Source organism: Pleurodeles waltl, chromosome 11 (assembly GCF_031143425.1).
Source record: "Pleurodeles waltl isolate 20211129_DDA chromosome 11, aPleWal1.hap1.20221129, whole genome shotgun sequence".
NCBI classification, from domain to species: domain Eukaryota; kingdom Metazoa; phylum Chordata; class Amphibia; order Caudata; family Salamandridae; genus Pleurodeles; species Pleurodeles waltl.
Genome location: NC_090450.1, coordinates 154,780,385 through 154,796,421, shown reverse-complemented (window position 1 = coordinate 154,796,421; position 16,037 = coordinate 154,780,385). Strand labels below are relative to the sequence as shown.

Here is a 16,037-nt window from a genome sequence, read left to right as displayed (position 1 = left end):
GTTTGTGGACAGGTATCTAGTGTGGGCCTCGCCCATGCATTGTGGGCCCAGTGGTCCACGGACATTGATATGTGCACACCTGCAGTTCTAATCGTGATGTATGATTTTCAATTGTTTTTATATATCTGTATATATTTGGTTACTGTATTTTGATACATAACAATGGTTGAACTAATTTCCTTTTGTCTTTGCATTCTTCCGGGGGGGTTGGGGGTTGTTACTGTGCTGTTTGGAAATGCATGGGTGTGTGTGTTGTAGTGGGTGAGCGTCGGGGTGGGGGTGTTGCGTGTGTGTGTCCGTGACTTTTGCCTCCCCCCTCCCCTATGTTGTAGGTGCAGTACTCACCGTTGTCTTCAGCGCCTACGTTGCTGGTGTTCGTAGAGGAGCAGGAAGACAAGCGCAGGGAGTATTTGTAGTTCGGGCTCCATGGTGGCCTCCTTCCTCGTGGAGTATGTTGAGGTGAGCCTTTTCCCATTGCAAAAGCTGTTTCCGCCGTGTTTTTATGCACGGTGAATCCGCCCCATAAAAGGTGGCGGATTGGCAGGTTGTGATACTGTGGGCGGTACATTGTCTTCCGCCTGTCTGTTGGCGGTGACCGCCGCGCTGCTTGTCTGTACTGCCGTGGCGGTCGGAGTGTTAAAGTGGCTGTCTATGTTGGAGGTTTCCGCCACGGTCATAATTCACTTTTTTTGTCCGCCGGCCTGTTTGCGGTATTACCGCAGCTTTAACACCGTCCGCCAGGGTTGTAATGACCACCTATGTGTTGTATTTAAAATATGGTGCACAATGGCGTACGTTAGCACAATAGCATCAACATTTTTTATGCTAATGTGGTACATTGGTCTACTAGTGCCAAACATCATGGTGCTAGTCCAGCAATTTTTGGGGAGGTCCACTGGAAACAATGGGATCGTCACTTTAACGCCTTCCTTGGGGAGGCATTAAAAATAACTGAAAAAATGGTGCAGTGAAATCTAGTAAATTTCACTGCACAATTTTTCAGAGCCTCCTAATAGGGGGACGCCCCCTTGCATACATTATGCCTGGCCCAGGCATAATGTGGCCCCAGGGGTTACAAAGTGGCGCAATGTAAGCATTGCATCAATTTGTAAATCTGGTGCGTGGAAAAGGCTTCCTTGACACCGCCTAACATTAAAAAAAATTATGCTAGGGCAGCGTCAGGAGCCGCTAGGGGATTGTAAATATGCCCTGTAGTCTGTGCTACAATATTAAGGAAACACCTGGAACATCAACCCTGTCTAGATCTTAGGTTAAGGCCCCTCCTATGGTGAGAAAAGATTACTTATTTAGGGGCAGCCCAGCCCACCATCAAAGTCCGCCGCTCACCAGAGCTATGTTTATCATAACTAGGGGTGAGTAGCCTGTAATTAACAATCCAATGCTTCCCTGTCAGAGGATTTCTGGAAAGCCACACCCATAGTTCTCTCCCAGAAAGGTATTTCAAACCTCATAAAAAGTTATTTTTACTGCCAATGAAAAAAGAGAGCCTGGAAGAGCTGAATTGATTACTACCCAGTTTTTGAGATAGAGAAAAGTAAGCATTAATAAAAATGTATTTGTAATATATTTAACAAAAAGGACATGTTCATCTTTGAATTCATTTTTTCTCAGTATTACCATAGTGCACAGCTGATATATGAAGCTGCTCTCTAAAACAGCTTATGAAAAATGATGTGGTTGTATGATATTACAACGAATGCCTTTACCACCTATGCCTTTCCCACACAGCTTTTAACACGCATGGCTTTACCATGCAGATGCGTTTACAGCTCACTCATTGGTAGTGCGGAGTTTATTGGGCGCACAAGAACGTTCATGTGCTGTTAAATCAAAAGTTATTTTTAAACACAGGCCTCCCCACCAAAGTCAGCGCCAGGTGCGGCTACACCGGTCGCACCGCCTTAAACCCGGCCCTACACTTTATACCCCACACATTTTGGCTGAACACCTTGTTCACGGGATTCTGCCCTAAGCGAATCCTTAAAACGTTAAGGCCCATATTTATACTTTTTGACGCTAAACTGCGCTAACGCAGTTTAGCGTCAAAAAATTTTGCTCCGTCTAACGCCATTCTGAAGCGCCATGCGGGCGCCGTATTTATGGAATGGCGTTAGACGGCGCAATCAGACCGGCGCTGCCTGGTGTGCGTGGAAAAAAACCACGTAGACCAGGCAGCTCCGGCGTTGGGAAAAAATGACGTTAGGGCGTCTTAAAATGGCGCAAGTCAGGTTGACGCTAAAAAATTGTCTTAACCCGATTTGCGCCATTTTTTCGACGCCCAGACGCCATTTCATGACTCCTGTCTTAGTAAAGACAGGAGTCATGCCCCCTTGCCCAATGGCCATGCCCAGGGGACTTGTGTCCCCTGGGCATGGTCATTGGGCATAGTGGCATGTAGGGGGGCACAAATCAGGCCCCCCTATGCCACAAAAAAAATAAAAATTAAAAAAAAATAATACTTACCTGAACTTACCTGTACTTCACTGGGATGGGTCCCTCCATCCTTGGGTGTCCTCCTGGGGTGGGCAGGGGTGGCAGGGGGGGTCCCTGGGGGCAGGGGAGGGCACCTGTGGGCTCATTCTGAGCCCACAGGTCCCTTAACGCCTACCCTGACCCAGGCGTTAAATTCAGGCGCAAATGCGGTTTTTTTTGACCCGCCACCTCCCGGGCGTGATTTTTGCCCGGGAGTATAAATACGACGCATTTGCTTCGCCGTCATTTTTTTAGACGGGAACGCCTTCCTTGCATCTCATTAACGCAAGGAAGGCGTTCACGCTAAAAAATGACGCTCTTTCTTCATACTTTGGCGCTAGACGCGTCTAACGCCAAAGTATAAATATGCCGTTAGTTTTGCGCCGAATTTGCGTCGAAAAAAACGACGCTAATTCGGCGCAAACGGAGTATAAATACGGGCCTAAGTGTAACATCACAATGCAGTTACAAATAACATAAACAAAGGACAACATGCGGTGAGATTGTTACTATTTTGAGGGTAGTATTCGAATAGTCACTGGTTGCTTAGCCCTAATTCAGTCTTCAAAACAGTCAACAACAAAAAAATAAACAAAAAGACATAAAATCTCGCTTTTATCACAAGACTCGATGGTAGGATGCACAAGTGTACAATCATTACAGCATATTAATCCATGAGTAAATATCGAAAATGTCTAGCTAGCAGTAGTGAAATAAGTGTGGACACCGGGCGGCTCTAGCGTACCGCAGCCCCTCAAGTAATATCAAATGGATGACAAAGAATGGTGAATCATTGTTGACAAAAATACAATGAAAAGTAATTACTATAAACAATGGTTATCCTGACCAGGAGCATTAAAAGCTCCGCCCAAGTGGACAATCTGCACTGTGATGTTACACATAATTTATAATGGATTTACCATGACCAACACCAGTGAGCAAGGCGTTTAGCTGAAACCTGTGGGGTGTAACGTGTCCCTGATTGTGCTTCTCAAATGAACCGACACCAGAGTAATGGGGAAAGTCACTGGAATACCAAACCCCCTTTTTTAATTTACTCCTAACCTTCCTTTACCACGACCCACTCACAAACCCAAAATTTAATATTTATTTTAATTATTTCCTTTTTTGGGGAACACCCAAAATAACGCTCTTTTTTATAATTTACTCACAACCTTTACCACTATCCACCTCTAAACCCTAAAATGAACGTTTACTTCTTTACCCCTTCCCACCACTATACCCTGAAAGTACCCACACCTCCCTTTACCACTGCACACCCCTAAACCAGAAACTATCCCTTACTTCCCTTTACCATCTCACAACCTCAACCCCTCAAATTGAACTTTACCCCCCTTTACTACTTCTGACCCCTGAACCCTAAAACACTACTGACCTTGTCCATACTTATAATATGTGGTAAATGAAAGTGTGGTAAAGGCGTCTGCTTGGTAAAGGATGTTTCCTCGTTCTTTACAGTCACTGTCGTGACATTGCAGTAACAGTATTAGAGGGGGCTTCCATTTTTAATTATGTATCGAGACTTACTACTTATAGATTATTTAGCTAATTTCAAAAGTAGGGTTTTAAATAAATGAAAAGCTGTTTATGTGTTTAATGCAGCTTTGGTCACTGCAGTTCTTGTACAGTCTGAAGTCATGTTTTTAAAGCCATGATGAATTACGTAATATCTCCTACAGCCCACATCTCGCATTTAATGTTTATGCCTCTGGCGCACATTTCGATGTCATAATACTCTGGCAATACTTAGGCCCATATTTATACTTTTTGACGCTAAACTGCGCTAACGCAGTTTAGCGTCAAAAAGTTTTGCGCCGTCTAACGCCATTCTGAAGCGCCATGCGGGCGCCGTATTTATAGAATGGCGTTAGACGGCGCAATCAGACCGGCGCTGCCTGGTTTGCGTGGGAAAAAACCACGTAGACCAGACAGCGCCGGCGTAGGGGGAAAATGGCGCATGGGCGTCTTAAAATGGGGCAAGTCAGGTTACGTCGAAAAAATCGTCTTAACCCGACTTGCGCCATTTTTTAACGACGCCCATCCCCCATCAACATGACTCCTATCATTGTAAAGATAGGAGTCATGCCCCCTTGCCCAATGGCCATGCCCAGGGGACTTCTGTCCCCTGGGCATGGTCATTGGGCATAGTGGCATGTAGGGGGGCACAAATCAGGCCCCCCTATGCCACAAAATATTATTAAAAAAAAAAAAAAAAAAAACTTACCTGAACTTACCTGAATGTCCCTGGGGTGGGTCCCTCCAGCCTTGGGTGTCCTCCTGGGGTGGGCAAGGGTGGCAGGGGGGGTCCCTGGGGGCAGGGGAGGGCACTGTGGGCTCATTTTGAGCCCACTTGTCCCTTAACGCCATGCCTGACCCAGGCGTTAAAAAGCGGCGCAAATGCGCCGCTTTTAGCCACGCCAACTCCCGGGCGTCTCTTTTGCCCGGGAGTATAAATACCACGTAAAGGCCTGGGAGTCATTTTTTAGACGGGAACGCCTCCCTTGCATATCATTAACGCAAGGAAGCGGTTCACGCTAAAAAATGACGCACATTCCGGGAACTTTGGCGCTATTCGCCTCTAACGCCATAGTATAAATATGGCGTTAGTTGGCGTTAGTTTTGCGTCGAAATTGCGTCAAAAAAAACGACGCAATTTCGGCGCTTAATCCTTAGAGAGGCCAACTGGGGTTAGCCAATCCTTAATTGTGTTTAGGGAGGCCAGAGTGCATGCAGAAGGAAACGTTTGGAAGTCTGGCAATGATGACATTACACATATTTCACTAGATGGTGTTCTGTAAAAGCAAAAATCGACATACTATGTGAGTTTGATGAAGTAGGCCGCAGTTTGCGACCAGTTTGAAATGACAGCTGTCACAGGGATGGTGGCATTCTCGAGTCAGCAGAACACCATGTCTATGATTGCTTGTGTATAAAGCAATCATTTGATTAAAAAGCAGCCAGTTTTATTTATAGAAAAATGGGATGCATTTATAAATAAAATTGAACATTTAACTTTCATTTTTTTAAGAGCTGGCAGTTGTCTGTCGAACCACTGGCTGCTCTTATTTTTTTTAACATTCTCAAAGAGAATGGGTTATTTAGGGACCCCTTCCCATTATCACCACCTTTGAGCTATAAGTAAAATATTAATGTTTTGGGGCTGCATTTCAAACAGGACGGCTGCTCCGTTATGGCGGTGCCGAGAGTCAGCAGATGAAAAATAAAATGATAATAAAACAATTTTATTATCATTTTATTTTTCACTGACTGAGCGGAGTCATGCCGATTTAGGATGGGCCATCCCACAGGGCAGCAGCATGGAGGAGGAGTGGATCTGGAGCAGGCCTTTGATACACTGCATTGGGCTTGTTTGGGCATTGGGCTTATTTGTTAAAAGTCCTGTCTTGCTTTGGGATAGGCCTGCAGTTTATAAAATGGGTCAGACTCTTAATACAACACCTACGCTTAGAGCTTGAATGAGTCCTTACATTTCAGAAACCTACAAGCTGACTAGGGGCATCAGGCAGGGCCGCCCCTTGTCACTGTTATTGTATGTAGGCTCCAGACTTTTGAGGTTACTGCATAGCAGTTCAACTCCAAAGGGCAGCATATTGGACTGCGGGCCATCATCTGAAAGTTCAAGGTCAAATAACTCCAAACAAGGGAATTGTATGGGTTACTCTTTTCAGGTGACAAATCCCCAAAGCCCTCTACACTCTTACTTCATGATGCACTAAAGTATTTGCAGCGTGGCTTTGTATACACTCCTCCAGCAAAACCATACCCACCAGTAACACATTCTTAGGGTAATCCTGACTGTTCTGGAGACATTTAAAGCTACGGAATTGTCATGCTTTGAGGAGGCTGACCTAAGTCTATCAGGAGACCTCTTTGAAGATGGGGTGATCCTGGACTTCCTAACATTGGCAAACATGAAGGCACTGCAAGAGGGTCTATTTCTGTTGTATGGGCGAGTATAGCAAGCGTTTTAGAAACTGTGGGCTATAGACATGATGCAACCAGCGGTACATTCCTTTTTGCAAACTCTATAACTTATAGATCACAGTTATAAGCTGATTACCTGGCTCTGTAGGGCTGTGCAGAACTATGCAGGAGTCTCTCTACAATTGCTCCATCTTAAATGTGAGGTAGACCCTGAATGGGCATTTAATGACAAGGAATAGCAGAAGGCCTTGAAGCACACTTAAAAGTTCTCCCAAATGCAGGTTTAATATTTATTCAGTTTAATATTTTACACAGGGCATATCTCACCCCTCACGAATTTAGTCAGATTTACCTGGGCACCCTGCCAGGCTGCCCTAAGTGTCACCACTCACTGGCAGATTACTATGAATGATAAGGGCTTTCCCCACACTGCCTACTTTCTAGACCAAGGTGTAAGAGGCGCTCTAAGAAGACACCAGGAATTCCCCTATTAGGAACAATGGAGAGTTGCTCATTGGGATTATATCCTAGACCAAAGAGATTCAGGGCAGCATCGAGGTTCACCGATCTCGCTTTGTTGCTTGCTAAATGGACACTCGCTATGAGGTGGAAATAGGTACAGCCCCCTGTGGCAGTTCTGTGGTGAAGAGAAGTGGTGTACTGGGCTGACACTGAACGCAGGATGTGGCCTCGATAACAGAAGTCATGGCTGCAAAAACAGCTCATTTCAACTAATACCTCTTGCTAAATTGCCCCTAAATGTGCTTTTCTCATAAGAGATGTCCTACCAACATAATGTACTCTCCAATCAGTTCTTACCGCCAGCTATCAAGTCCGTAGATACGCCAGAGTTATTTCTTAATGGTGTAAATTTATACTACCTTGAATATGAAGCATTTATACAACGTACCTAAAGATCGTGATCATATTTATGAGTACCTTGAATCATATGTTTATGTAAATATTTTGGATTATCATATTTAAATGCAAACCCATGTATGTGTTTGATGCCTACCATTTCTTTAATTATCTATTAATCATATCTTTAGGCCCATCACAATTAAATAACCTACACAAGTAATCATTATCTGTCATCCCTTTTCAAATAGGGGGACAACAAAGCTTTTCTCTACTTATTCAGTTTTTGCAATTTACCCATATTAACCTGGTTATAGCCAAGTTACAGGCTTAAAAAAACACATCTTAGACAATGATCAGGAGACTGTCTGAAAAAATGCACTATAGTGAAATTGTCATTGTAATGAGACTAATGCTCCCAATAAGGATTAAGGGTAGTTTATCCTTATCATACATTTTGAATTGATTTTTATCTGTGCGAATAAGGGCACCGAATTCAACCCAGCATTGACAACACTCGATGTAATCCATAGAGTGAGGTATTTTAAGGAATTTGAATTGATCATGGATATGATGTCTAATGGAAAGGTTTTGGGGCTGCTTCCAAAAAAGCATAGCATTTGTTTTAGAGTGACTAATTGGATAGCCGGATATAAAAGAGAACTGATTTAAAGGAACAAAAGTTCTCAGTAGATTTAATGCAATGGGGCTCAGGTAAAATGCAACATGCAACATTTTCATTTGATCTTCCCATCTGTGAGAAAGACCAATTATTTATTCAGCCAAAATAAGTTATCCCCCGCTTATTGTTGTGATGGAATGATGGATTAAATAATAACAAGCAGTAATCCCCTGAGTGCTGGTGCTTCTTTTGGCGAGTGGTGTATGGCAAATCTTTTCAGTTTTTCATAATTGTTCACATGTCAGGCACGTCCACTTCACCAGTGCCCACTGCTGTCCGAAAGCATCCCAGAAAGTGGTTGAAGTTGTTGAAATAAATTCAACAGTTATAGTTATACTTTCCTCAAGAAACTATAACTCGAGCCCTAAGGTAACTAATACTCATCAATAATTTTATTGCAAATGTTGCAGTTATATTATAAATGATGTCATAGAAGAAGTAATTACTGATGTAATATGTAGGGTAAGTAGCAGTGCAGCAGGAGCCAACATTTCTCCCACATGTAGGGATCTACAAATAATCCTGCAGCCTTAGAGTTGCTATGACTTGCTTCTCAATAGTGTTGCTTCATTAAGGTCAGAGCACACCTAGCAAAGGGAATTGGGCATCTGTAGCTCCATCTTCATGAAGCAGAATGAGCACCAGTCCATGGAATTCCTCTCACCAGTAGCTCAGAAGATCAGGTATGGGTAATATGTGGCACTGCTGTAGTCTAGTAGGCCCTTTTATGTGGCTTGGAAAGTTTCCAATGATTTGAGCACCGTAGTTAGTCTGCGTCCTTCCTGGTGACTTTGAACTGACTCTCATCTTGGTTGGTGCAAAACATTCACATGAGTTACCTATTCTGACTAAGAACAATACTCATAAGACAGGTGGTAGCGCAGTCTTCATGTGTAGCAGTTTCCTGAAGAATGTGTTTTTCTCTCAGCAGATGAAAGTAAATAGCTAAAAATGGCTTATTATTATGAGGAGCTTGTGAAGTGTGAATAATGGGAATTGGGGAATGTTGATGTTCTAGAATCAGTCAATAAACTAACACATGCATTGCTATTAGAACGGGTGCTGTAATACTACCAATGAATAGTAGTAGCTCCTACTCTTCCTTTTGTAGTGTTCTACGGTGGCTCTTGTAGTGGTGTTTCATTTAATTGAGGTTCATTCCCCACTATCCCCATGGCTGCATCAACTATAAGCCAAAGGGCAGGGGTCAGAATGTGCAAACGTACAGGTTCACCCTCTACATTTCTCAAGCACATATTTTTTATCCTGTGTAATGTTGCAATCAGGAGATGTATGTATGATTTTACTGTACTTTTGAGTTACACTCAAACAATGTGCCCTGCCTTATTCTTATTCGACATGTAGATGACAAGCGTAAAGTGATAGTTGGACTTTAAATGTGTCTGTTCTGTGCCTCTGCTAAGTGCAGTGGTATAAAATAGGGCCATGGAGCCCTGCAGCACAGGGGGGTTGCCAATCCTTCAGGAAGCCTCCAACTCATCCACTTGACCCATTCAGCCCACAGCAAATAAATATGTTTGAGATATCGAGGTGTCAAGGGTACCTCATTGCATCTGCTGGTGGGGACATCATTTTACATTAAGCCACCAGCTGAGTGTACTTGTGTTTATGTGTGTATGTGTGTGTGTGTGTGTGTGTGTGCGTGTGTGAATGCTGTGAGTGAACCTTGGCATGCCCCCAGGAACATGCAAGCATCAGTGCTGCCATGCAAGCTGATGAGAGTAATCATCTTTTTCTGGCTTACCACTGTGTGTGCATGGTGCTTCTCTGGATTCTGTGTATGTCATAAAATGAAGCGTTTCAGGTCACAAAAAGAGCTTGCTTTTGAGTTTGAGGTTGCCTAATAATCATTTTACTTACAAGTACCCTAAGCAGTTGTAAAATTTCCAGCACCTTTTGCTGCCGTAGCTGTATGCAGAGTTATTGAGAGAGACTTTTATTGGGGGCAATGGGTTGGGCTTCCGATTGGGCTTCTAGTTTCGAGTTCTTTTTCACTGCTTTTTGAACCTTTCTTGATGTTATGCACAGATTGGGCATCTGTGGACACAGACCGTATTGTGACAGGTTTGTCATTTGATGTCCTTAGTAGCCAGAGCTTGTAACTGCTACTCTTGACTTCCTATTTGATACTTCTTGTAATGTTCTGGCACACTCATACACAAAAGTGCAGCGGATCTCTGCAACAAAACACTGTGATTTTACTTTAATTATTTTATCTAACGGGCACTTAACTGTCTGAGCGTACTACAGCCATTACCATTTCACACACTACTGGTCAACAGAATCCCTGCTCCAAGGGATACCATCCCTGCCAGCGACCATAGGGGTGTCAGGGGCCCCTCGTTGCATCTGCTGTGGGGGATATCATTTTACATTACGCCACCAGCTGAGTGTACTTGTGTTTGTGTGTGTGTGTGTGTGTATGTGTGTGTGTGTGTGTGTGTGTGAATGCTGTGAGTGAACCTTGGCATGCGCCCAAGAACATGCAAGCATCAGTGCTGCCCTGCAAGCTGGTGAGAGTAATCATCTTTTTCTGGCTTACCACTGTGTGTGCATGGTGCTTCTCTGGATTCTGTGTATGTCATAAAATGAAGTGTTTCAGGTTACAAAAAGAGCTTGCTTTTGAGTTTGAGGTTGCCTAATAATCATTTTACTTACAAGTAGCCTAAGCAGTTGTAAAATTTCCAGCACCTTTTGCTGCTGTAGCTGTATGCAGAGTTATTGAGAGAGACTTTCATTGGGGGCAATGGGTTGGGCTTCCGATTGGGCTCCTAGTTTTGAGTCCTTTTTCACTGCTTTTTGAACCTTTCTTGATGTAATGCACAGATTGGGCATCTGTGGACACAGACCGTATTGTGACAGGTTTGTCATTTGATGTCCTTAGATGTAGCCAGAGGTTGTAACTGCTATTCTTGACTTCCTATTTGATACTTCTTGTAATGTTCTTGCAACCCATAGTCTCGGTGGTCATGAAAGTAGCCACAATATCAGAAAGTAAACATGGCTCTATGAGTCCCATATATCTAATGCATATAAACTCCATGCCTTTTTTATTTTGGTTCCTATGCATTAAATAGGAGCCTGCTGTTGTGACAAGGGTGGAACACCAGATTTGATATTGTCAGGGGTCAAAGGGTATGGAAGGTTGTTTTTGTTACCTGTAGTATTTTGGTGTTTCAGCATCAATGGGTTGGTCTGAAATTTGCTTTGGCACACTCATACACAAAAGTGCAGCGGATCTCTGCAACAAAACACTGTGATTTCACTTTAATTATTTTATCTAACGGTCACTTAACTGAGCGTACTACAGCCATTACCGTTTCACACACTACTGGTCACCAGAATCACTGCACCAGCGGATACCTTCGCTGCCAGCGACCATAGGGCGATGAGTTATCATCCTGGCAGAAATCCAAGGCTAGGACTTATTTAATTTCCATTCTGAGATGGCACCACATCGTTCGCTTCACACCTGCTAGCCATGACACAGTTTATTAAGCGACTGCAACTATCACACAGTAAGAATTCATCATGCTTCACTATTCAGAGTCAATGCTCTGCCGTGGACTAGGTCAGAGGTTCTTAACCTGTGTCTAGGAACCACTGGAAGTCTGCAAAGCCTACTCAAAGGGTTAGAAAATGCTCAGAACAGTGGTTACCAACATTTTTACTTCTGTGGACTCCCACTGTATCATTACTGGATACTGGGGACCCCCACTGAATCATTATTGGAATCCGGGAAACCCACCCCCACTGAGTTATTACTGGAACTCAGAGACACCAGCCTAAACATTGTTGTTGATTTGAAACACCAAACAATACAGAAACAAGCATTCATCAAACACATGCACAAATGATAACTAATTATATTTAATTTGCAAATATATATTAAAAAAAAATGTATGGGAAGGTTGGACTGTACTGCTCCCAGGAATCAATCTGAGCATGCTAATTTCATTTATGGCCCGCCATTTCAAATTCCTTGACGTTTACAGTATGTTTTAACATTTTCAATCGTACATGTAGCCACTTTATTTACATACACTTTATCAATCTGTAAATATTCATTCATTTTCTAAGCAGTTACGGACACCCTGAGGAAGCTTCGGGGACCCCCAGCGGTCCCGGGACCACAGGTTGGGAACTACTGGCTTATAAGATTAAATAATATTAACAGATCAGTAACGGGTATATGAATAAAAAAAGCAAAATGTACAACTGAACATTTTAAAACTTTTATTAAATATGAAGGGATTTGAAGTTTGAAGCTTAAAATTAGGGTAGTGTTGCCAGATTGATACATGAAAGCAGTGCAAGTGCATTAAACAGAATATAGTATGGATGATAAGTGTCCTCAATTGAATTTAGAAAAACTCCAACCTTCCCAGTCAAATTTAGATTATTTTAATATTATTTGTTTGTAAATTAACTAAACTATTTCATCATATGTTTCTATTTTTTTATGTATTAAGTTGCAGTTGAAGATATCGAAAATGCTTAGGCTGGTTTTCCCGGCTTCTAGTAACCACTCAGTGGGAGGACCTCTGTTTCGAATAATGATTCTTTGTGGTCGCCAGGTTCTCGTAACAATTAAGTAGGGGTCCACAGAAGTCAAAATGTTAAGAACCATTGGACTAGAGCATATGGGGCTTTTCTCCGAAATAACTCAGGCTTTGCTTTCTTGTTGGGGCCTAGGCCAGTGGTACACCACCATTGGAAATGTTAGTAATCTGCCCTGTGAAACACCACAGCCATCCAATCTGTGTCAACATCACTATCTGTTGTCTCCATGTCAGATACCAGAGCCCTTGATGTTCACGCCGCGCTGAGCAGACACCAGGGCCCTTTACTGATTAGCATCAGCTCCCAGCAAGTCAGACCTATTTGGCAGAGGCATAGCTTCAGATGGTGTTTTTTTGGGGTGTTAGACCCTCCTAAAAAATATTCTGTAGTAAATAGTTGGGTACGATAACATGACGTTTTTTTGTTTTGACCTGTGCCAGTATAAACAAGCAGTCATGAGGAAACCTTGAAAATGAAGGAGGAAATGTACTAAAGTCGTTCTCAATTTCAGCTATCTGTTTTCTTTTTTTGCTTTCTTTTCAAATATGTCTTTTAAAAAATAAGGTCACTCTGAAAGAATTGTGCTCCATACCGTTTGTCGAAGCTTCCATTGTTCACAAAGCCAGACCCTGCTACATTGTTTTTTGTTCTTGCTCATACCGAATGAAATGCAGAAAGCAAGCAAGCTGTATCAGTGACTCACAGCAAGACAGGAAATCTCTAGCACATCCACCCTTCCTTCCTGCTTTGCAAATCGGGCTGCAGAGCCCCAGGCGCACACAAGCACTTTTAAAAAGACACTTGTGGCATTTAAAATATGCCCTGCAGAAAAAAATGCACTTGTCAAAACAAGTAAAACATAAGAGGAAAAGGCAGCGGGTAAATGCAGCAGTTTAGCACACTTGGCACTAAAGAACAGGATCTGTGTGTGCATGCTGGATATTGTAGACCAATTTAATGGGCAAACAGAAAAATTACACAAAAATAACATATATAGAAGACTGACTTTTTAAACCACTTTGGATCATCACTGTATGCTTTACACTAATGTACTAACATCATATTTTGCTATAGTGGCGCTTATATTAAAAACGCTATTAAAGATGTAACTTAATTAAATTAAGAGGATTTACCAACTTTTGTAGCTAATATTATATAAGCCCAATTAACGTAATTTACCACCTTTTATGGCTGGTTTATATAAGCACAACTATATTGAAAATGTATTTTATAATATAAGTATGGTGTTAATATGATTCTATAAATGGGCATTATAGTTATGTATTGAAATGAGACGTGTTGGAAAGAGGCCTGAACTATCAAAACCACTGAAATACACCAGTTGGAGTTTAATAAAAAACTAAGGCCCAAATTTATGAAAAGTGGCAAAGCAGTATATGCAGCACCACTTTTCTTGCTCCCTTCAGCGCCCCCATAACGCCACCATGTGTGCTCTATATTAAACATACGGCGCACCATGACTCAGGTTAGGGACAATAGCCTCAACATTTTTAATGCTATTATACTTTGCAGGATTAGTGCCAAAAATCTTGGCACTAATCCTGTAAACTACACTGAGGCCCATTGAAAACAATGGTGTGCCTCCTTTTAACATCTGCTGTGCGCAAGTGTTAAAAATGCCACTAAAAATGGCACAATGGAATCTCATAGATTCCACTGCGCCATTTTTCAGGGCCCCTAATGGGGGTGTACCCCCGTTGCATATATTATGCCTGATGCAGGCATAATGTGGTGCAAGGGGTTACAAAGTGGTGCAATACATGCATTGCACCTCTTGTAAATATGGCGCGGCAAATTAGGCCTTACTGAGGCCCATTAGCGTCGTAAAAATTATGATAATGTGGCGCAAGGAGGCACTAGGCCCTCTTAAATTTGGGCCTAAAACTTCGACCCACACCACCCACTGCCCTTAGGAACAGCCCTCACCCATCCCTGCAAAAATCCCACATTCTCATTTCCTTTTTATTTCTAACATATATGATGTAATAAGTGAAGTCATAAGCAGTATGTGATATCTATCTATCTATCTGTCTATCTATCTATCTATCTATCTATCTATCTATCTATCTATCTATCTATCTATCTATCTACACACACACACACATAAACACACATGTATATATATTTATATTACCCCTTGGCGGATGCCGCAGGGTAGTTATAAGTAGGTCAGGTGTTACATAGGAAGAGCATTTTTTGTGGTGCTAATTACTTTGGCCACGGTTAACGACTCTCCACAAAACTTTCCAGAAAGGTGCTACTTTTTGACTAGTTTGTGCATGGAAAGTTTTGGGGTAATCTATCACATAGTGGAGAGAAAAAATGGGGATGCAAAAAATACAAAATCCACATGCATTATCCATTAACTTCTTGAAGAAGGGCTAAAGCAAAAACTGCTGAACAGAATTACACCAAATTTGTCAGGAAGCTATATCGTGGTCATTAAAATGTGCTCTTTGTGATTTGATATAAATCTGTTTAGTAGTGTAGGAGAAATTAAGAGCCAAAAATTATAGATATCTGGATAGTTGGGTCCGTGAGAGCCTTGAGAGACTCAAGCGAGAGAGCCAGTTTAAAAAGGGAGCATTCTAATTGGTACAGGAATCTTTATTTCTTTTGTGCCATCTCGCTCCTGCGGGTGTCAGAGTCCTGCAAGAATGATCACTCTGATTGGCTGCCAGTAACATGAGAAAAGGTTTGCTGGCTGCCAGTACAAGAATCAGGGACTTAGTCAACTGTCCTGCACATTAAAAAAAAATATATAAGGGGGAATGGTAGGCATACCCTGACCTCCTCCACCTTCCCCAAGCACCATGGGAGACACAGAGGGACCACCCAGGCCAAAATTCTGCAAAAACAGCTGTGATTCCTATTGGATTCAAGCACAATTTTTTTTTTTTTAAAAAGGTGGCCAAGGCCGCTTTCTTTCATTAATGAGAGAGGGTGTGGCTCTCCCCTCCTCTAGGCACAATAGACTTAGGGGTGACCTACTGCTGGGGCTGAAATTATTCAATAAATTGAGGGGGGCTACACAACCCTTTCCCCGAGTCATCACAGACTCTGGGGAGTCCACCTTCAGGGCCAACATTTGACAAAAAGGGGAGGACATTAATGTTGTTACTAATATATTCACCTAACTATAATGTTACTTTAACCTTTGTCTTTTCAGTGAATATATATATATATATATATATATATATATATAAATCTACACATATAGCCACTCATATATATATATATATATTTTTATAGATAGCTTTACTTAGACTCATTGAAATTACTTGTGGCCTAGTAACACCTGTTGTTTGGAACAAATGATTTAATAAATGCACACTGTTTCGACTCTCTTGCTCCAAGAACAAATTCATCATAAACTGGAGCTTCAGGATGAGTCAACTTGTACTGAAAGTGACCATCCTAACATACTGGTCCA

At 42.2% G+C, this 16,037-nt stretch overlaps 1 long non-coding RNA gene across 1 annotated transcript in view; it reads right to left on the bottom strand.

Moving 5' to 3' along the window:
• Positions 1 to 13,245, bottom strand: part of LOC138266587 (uncharacterized) — a 170,946-nt gene extending 157,701 nt beyond the window's left edge. The window contains exon 1 of the long non-coding RNA XR_011199556.1: positions 13,176 to 13,245. This is a non-coding gene — a long non-coding RNA (uncharacterized lncRNA). The remainder of the gene's footprint in view (positions 1 to 13,175) is intronic.
• Positions 13,246 to 16,037: the final 2,792 nt, after the last annotated feature.